Source organism: Hibiscus syriacus, unplaced genomic scaffold, assembly GCF_006381635.1.
Source record: "Hibiscus syriacus cultivar Baekdansim isolate YM2019G1 unplaced genomic scaffold, ASM638163v2 tig00110206_pilon, whole genome shotgun sequence".
In the NCBI taxonomy this organism is placed as follows: domain Eukaryota; kingdom Viridiplantae; phylum Streptophyta; class Magnoliopsida; order Malvales; family Malvaceae; genus Hibiscus; species Hibiscus syriacus.
In genome coordinates, this window is record NW_024062627.1 from 2903732 (window position 1) to 2910877 (window position 7146).

Here is a 7146-nt window from a genome sequence, read left to right on the forward strand (position 1 = left end):
AAAAGTGATAAAGTGATTATATATTTTGTGACGGAATTTCTATTTATTCGATATATACATGATGGCATATGGTAGATTAATTAATAAAGACCAAGTACTTCCTACCGATACATATAGATTTCACTTTATAGAGATTAACTCGATTATATATCGAGGAGATTGTAAGGCTTCATTGCGTGCCATCAACGATCATATCTTATAAATATTTCCAAATTTAATTCGACTTTCTAGAGAAGAATTAATGAGGCATTAAAAACACACTTGCATTTCAGTATCATTTTCCACCGTCAGATTGTAAAAAACCATTAACCTAAAATCACTAAAACAAATTTACCTTAAAATCATAAATCGATTACCTAAATTAAAAATTGAAAATGAAAAAAATCCAAAAATGCATATTTTATAAAATATTTTTTTGTGACGGATTATATCATATAAGACAAAGACGTACTGTATGAAATATATTTTTGATAATATATATTTGTATTTTACGTGATGTAAAAGAATACTATTTTTATATATAATGTTTATATGACATTATAATTATAAACAAAAAGATTTTATATTCCAATGATTAAGCCTTATTGTGTGATATAAAAAAGAGAAAATAACCTTAGTGACAAAAAATGCCTTATAATATACGATTTTAACCAACTTTTTTTTGGATTTGCCAAAATGACCAACTAAATCACAATGCGATCGATAATTCACAACACGATCTCCGGTATCGCAAATCAGTTTCCAGATTCGCAACGCGATTCTGACTATCGCATTGCGATTTTCCAAATTCGCGTTGCGATTTTCCGACTATCGCAATGCTGAATTTCAAATTCGCAACAGGTTTTAGTTTCGTAACACAAATGTTTTGGGTATATAACTACGCAGCAGAAGCAACTCATAACCTAAATCCCTAAATCATAACTCATTCCATCTCCATCTATCACTCTCTCCGGCGACATCCGTTCTTATATCCAACGAAATCCTTCCCCATCCAGCAACAGGTTTTAGTTTCGCAACTTGTTTGTTTAGTAAATTAATTTACAATAATGAAATCATCTAATGTTGATCATGTTTGGATAGATTTGTGTTTTGGAGGGTCATGGGAGAATGTTCATGGTGTTTTACAATATATGCATTTACCCATGAATCTTCAACTAAAACTGTCATTAAAAAAGTTAACTTATGAAACTCTAATGTTACGTGTTGCAAATAAATTGAATTTAGAGCCCTTAAGTGGATTTAGGTTATCTTATCAGAGAAAAGGTAAAGTTTATTTGTTAACCGACAATGAAGATGTTGAACGATTCATTGCTTATATTAGTGTTTCGCAAGATGATGTTACATTGTATGTTGTTGAACCTAGAAGTAGTGAAGTTGGATCAGTAGCGGTAGTAATCAACTAAGTTTTTCAACCCCAGTTTATGGTGCTCAAAATTTAATGGTTCCACCACAATTTCATCACCAAGCAAATTTTGTTTCACCACATTTCCAATACCAAACACAATCTCAAAACCCACAACCTTTCCCTAATCCAAATCCCAATCAACTTTCAGCACCAAATTCCAGTTTTCGTATTAACCAGTTAGACGATGATGAGCCAACAGAAAAAATTGTGAGTACTAGTCGGTATTCAAAATTTGATCTTGGTCAATACCCGGACTTTGATCTTGGTCAATACTCGGATTTTGATGATGTTTCAGAAGAAGAAACAAACCCTGCGTGTAATGATTTTGATATTGATCAATACCCAAATTTTGATGATGAAACAGCCGCTGCCGAGGAAGATGTTGTTGATAATAATGAGAAGGAAGTTACGACTATGAATGAACATATTGAACATCCATTCTGTAATTCATATAACCCTGAAGAAGAAAAAGAAGAAGAAGAAATCCCCGACGAAAAGTCCCTGAAGAAAATGCCACGGGAGTATAACTGGAATATGCCAGAATTACTTCAGATACCGGAAGAAGAGTTGGTAAAAATAGCAGTTGATTGTTACACAAAAATTATTCATATCAAGAAAGATGATTGTTTTGATACAAAGGAAGACTTGAAGATAGCTTTGTATACGAAATGTGTGGAAGATGGCTATCAACTAAAAGTTAACAAATCAAGCAAAGATCGTTTTGAAACAAGGTGTATGATTGACAAAAACTGTACGTGGCGTATGATTGCAAAGAGGATAAAAGATTGCGAAATGTTTCAAGTTAGGACTTTTATTGATAAACATACATGTTCAAGAACCCAAGTTTTTCCTCACCATAGACAGGCAAACAAAAAGGTGTTGGGTGGTTTTCTGGCTGAGTTAATGTTTTTGAATGGCAGGGTATATCGGGGACATGAAATTATGACTGACATGAATGCTCGGTTCAAGATTAGTATCTCATATTCTAAAGCTTGGAGAGCCAAATATTATGCCTTGGAATTGTTGAGGGGGTCGCCAGAAGCATCGTTTGCCCAACTGCCGGCTTATTGTCACAATTTAAAGCTAAAAAATCCTGGGTCGGTAACTCATATCAAAACAGATAGAGATGGACGCTTTGAGTTGCTGTTTATCGCCATTGGTGCTGCGGTTAGTAAATCAATATAATTTTGTTGACTCATTTTTGTTAGTTACATGCATTTCACATTTAAATGATTATATTTCTTGTGTATATGATTTTGTAGGTTCGTTCGTTTATTACTTGCATGCACCCAGTTATTATAGTTGACAGAGCACATTTAAAAGGTCGATACCTTGGAGTAAACTTATTAGCAGTAGCCATGGATGCTAACAATGGGATACTGCCAATAGCTTACGGGGTTGGAAAATCTGAAACCTCTGATTCATGGACATGGTTTATGGGGCATCTTAGGGATTGCATAGGTCATATTAGCAATCTGACAATCATATCCGATAGGGCAAACTCAATTGATAACGCTGTTAGAAGGTGTTTCCCAGATGCTTTTCATGGACTTTGTGGTGTTCATTTGTATAGAAATCTAAAATCAAGGTCTGCTGGGATAAAAAATCACAAATGGACATACTGGAAGGTTGTAAAAGCTTATCGGGAAGTAGATTTTAATAAGCATATAAATTGTTTAAGACGTGTTTTACCTCAGTGTGCTCAAACACTAGAAGATGTCGGGTTTGAAAGATGGTCAAGAGTACATCAACTTGGAGCAAGATATGGTTTCATGACGTCTAATAGTGCAGAATCAATCAACGCTCTAAGTCGTCATTCCTGGAAATTACCCATTACTATGTTAATGGAGTTTTTTCGAGCCTCTATTCAACAGTGGTACTACAAGAAAAGAAACCATGCATGTATTATTTCTTTAAATTCGTAACTTATCATATATTTTACTAAGTATTATTTATTTAAATTTACAGGAACATTGGAACATCGTGTTACACCATGGACTGAAAAAAAGATAACGGAACGTGTTGTGAAGTCAACGTCATGGAGAGTTGAACCATGTTCAAACACTTTGTTTGAAGTACTGGATAATAACTTAAACGGGCTTGTCAATCTAAATGCAAAGATGTGTAGTTGTATGAAATGACAAACATCTGGTTATCCGTGTGGCCATGTTATAAAAGTAGCTCTTCATCTAAACCAAGATGATTCAAGCGTATATGCTATGGATTGCTACACTACAGAAGTATATCGACAGACTTATGCCGAGATTATCTACCCTATTCCACATCCTTCTGAGTGGGACATACCAGATGACTTACAAACAGTTTTGCCACCAGCCATGGACAGAAGGCTACCTGGCCGACCAAAAAGTCACGATCGTATACCGTCTAAGGGTGAAGAGAAGAAGAGATCGACATGTAGTCGGTGCAAGGAAAGTGGTCATACAAGGTTGACATGTGGATCACCAGTGCCATCACAATCATCTTTTCCTCTACCAAAATATGGATCATCATCAAAATCCAAAGCTCATATGGTGTCAAGCAAAAGGCAATCAAAATCGCAATCAAAATCCCAATCACAACCGGCTTCACCTTTTGGGACTATTAACTTAAGTGATTTTTAAATGCAAACGTTGTATTATGTGTATTTTATGTGTAAACTTTTAACATTTTCAGTTAGGTCCATGTATATTAGTAACTTGAGTTTGAACATTGCTATGATTTGTTCAGTTGTTATCACTTATTACACATTCATTTGACTATCGCAATGCGAATATGACTATCGCAACGTGAATATGACTATCGCAACGTGAATTTGAATATCGCAATGGGATAATCGCAATGCGAAAATGACTATCGCAACGCGAATTTGACTATCACAACGGGATAATCGCAATGCGAAAATGACTATCGCAACGGGATAATCGCAATGCGAAAATGACTATCGCAACGCGAATTTAACCTGCAGAATTGCGAATTTGACTATCGCAACGAGATAATCGCAACGCGAAATGACTATCGCAACGCGAATTTGATTATCGCAACGGGAATTTGACTATCGCAACGAGAAAATCGCAAAGTGTATTGACTATCGCAACGCGAATTGATGCAGATTGAAATAAACAAATCAACTTTTACATTTCAATCAACTAAACAAGCACAAATAAGAATTATTTACACATCAATAATCAACTTTTAATCAATTAAACAAGCATAAATAGGAATTATTTACACATCAATTAAACAAATAAGAATTATTTACACATCAATTAAACAAATCAACTCTTATTATATTATTTTTCTCATCAATTAAACAAGTCGGACTTTTAAGAATCAATTACAATAAAAAAAAGTGTACCCCAGACAGTTGTTTATGCACATTAATTTCACGCAGCTCACTTCAGGATTAACCTGCAGAAACCAAATATTTTCTTAAATAACACTTTCTACACATCTAAAACCAACAAACAACAAATTATTATTGAATTCTAGGTACTTAACAACACTTGCATTTGACTTACAAATTGTTTATGGACACTTTCATAACGCGGATGCAGGTAGGTAGCGTCTCGAATATATCGCTCTAGCCATAAAATGCCGAAACCACAAGCCTACTGCACCTCTATCTCTATCGGTGGGAGGTATAAACTGTGTACTTCCTGTCGTCAAACGCTCCAAGCACATGCATACGAGAGGACCACAATCCCCTCTGGCTTCTGGTGTTTGTTGTGGTATGGTCTCGTCTCTGATAACTGTAACATTGAACTTCTTTGGCTTCTTATTTCCAGAATAAGTCCAATAATTAATCGCATCCAAGAATTTAGCCAAATGAGAGCTCCATCCCTTAATAATATCTCTCAAATCAGACAATGATATGTAATTTATCATGCTGTCATATACTATTGTCTCCAGGGATGGGAGCTGAAGCTCGACGAGAAGCCAATGAGTATGTTCCAAAACAGGGATAAACATCTGCAATCATAAGTAATAATTCAAATTGCGCACTTATTTATGAACACCTTTAAAATATTTAAAAAAAATAAATACTAACCTTATCGACCTCCCACCATACAGGATAAAGTTTAGCTTGTCCATTAGCCAACACATATGATTCATGTTGTTGATTCTTCAAGTGAACTACGTGAAAAGACGTCGGCATAATTGTATATCGCGTATTTTTTTTATTTTTATTTTTCTTCAAAGCCCTTACTATTAGAAGACGTGACATCCATGCATCAATATGATGTTTTACAAAAAAAGACATATATTAGTGAATTACATAAATTTCAAAAAAATTAATCAAAATGAAATATAAGAAGAAATATAAGACTTACCCCCCCATCAAAATAGACATTGTCTTCAACCCCTAATAACATACCCCACCAAGACCGTTCAATCAATAAATGCATATCATCGTTGAGTTTGTATATGTCAACGTAACACCCTTGGCTCCGCTCATGTAGATAAAAATCAACTGCGGTCTTAGCCCAAAGGGTATTATCCAGAATTGTTTCCGGTAGTTGTTTCCTCTCCACTTCATCTGCCAGAATGGTACTGGTCGGTAACTTATACGAAAGCCAACAGTCATCCATCATGTCCGGTACGTGAGGGGGTTTCTCAATAATTCGATATATTATGCCGTGTGAATCGGGCTCTAGAATGTTGGGAGGGACCTCTTCAACGATGACAGTGGCCTCTTGAATGGTGGGAGGGGACTCTTGAGGGATGATAGGGGCCTCTTGAATGATAGGGGAGGCCTCTTGAACGATGACAGGTGAGTCGGGCTTTTCCTTACGGATTCTTCGCACTATTGGGGTGAACGGAGACTTAATGGAACGTGCACGCCGTCTGATGCGTGAACTCCGTCTTGCAAGAAAAACCCGACGTAGAGTATCCACCTTAGCGGGCCGCTAAAAATAAATTAATACATAAATCAGTAAATAAACAGACATGATATAAACAGTGAAAACAAAGACAAATATATTTCAAACTTGCACGGTATTCACCCAAGTCATTATTCTATCATTGTTCACAAAATGCATCAGATAACATTCCAGAAGTAATCACTTATATAAACATTTAAAAGGACAACATATATGTTTAGTGCAGGTTCAATGACAACATAAAGAGTAGTAGTTTATTCTTGAAACTTAAATTTTCAACACTGTGAAGTTAGTATTTGTCTTTGTCTTTTGGTTGAAGTAATGCAATTCATTCAAGTTTCAATTTGCAGAAGAAGAATAGAATCTGAAACTTAAAATCGCAACACGAATGACTATCGCAACGCGAAAATGACTATCACAACCCAAATTTGACTATCGTAACGAGAGAATCGCAATGCGATTTTCATTTCGCATTGCGATTCTTTCGTTGCGATAGTCAAATTCGCGTTGCGATAGTCATTTCCGCGTTGCGAAAGTAAACTATTCTTCTTCTGCAAATTGAAACTTGAATGGATTGCATTACTTCAACCAAAAGACAACCAAAAACAAATACTAACTTCACAGGGTTAAAGAATAAACAGTTTAGCAGTATTGGCAGCAACCGAATGAATTTACTAAGCAATCTAAGTGAAATGGTTAATCTAAGTGAAATGGTTAATCTAAGTTAAATTACAAGTAAATTTATCATCAAGTTAAATATGGAAAATATTAAACTTACCTCGTTGCGTAGAGTATGAACCTCATTCTGCAACGATTCTACCATCTCACGTAGAGCGGCTACCTCACCACGTAAAGTAGACA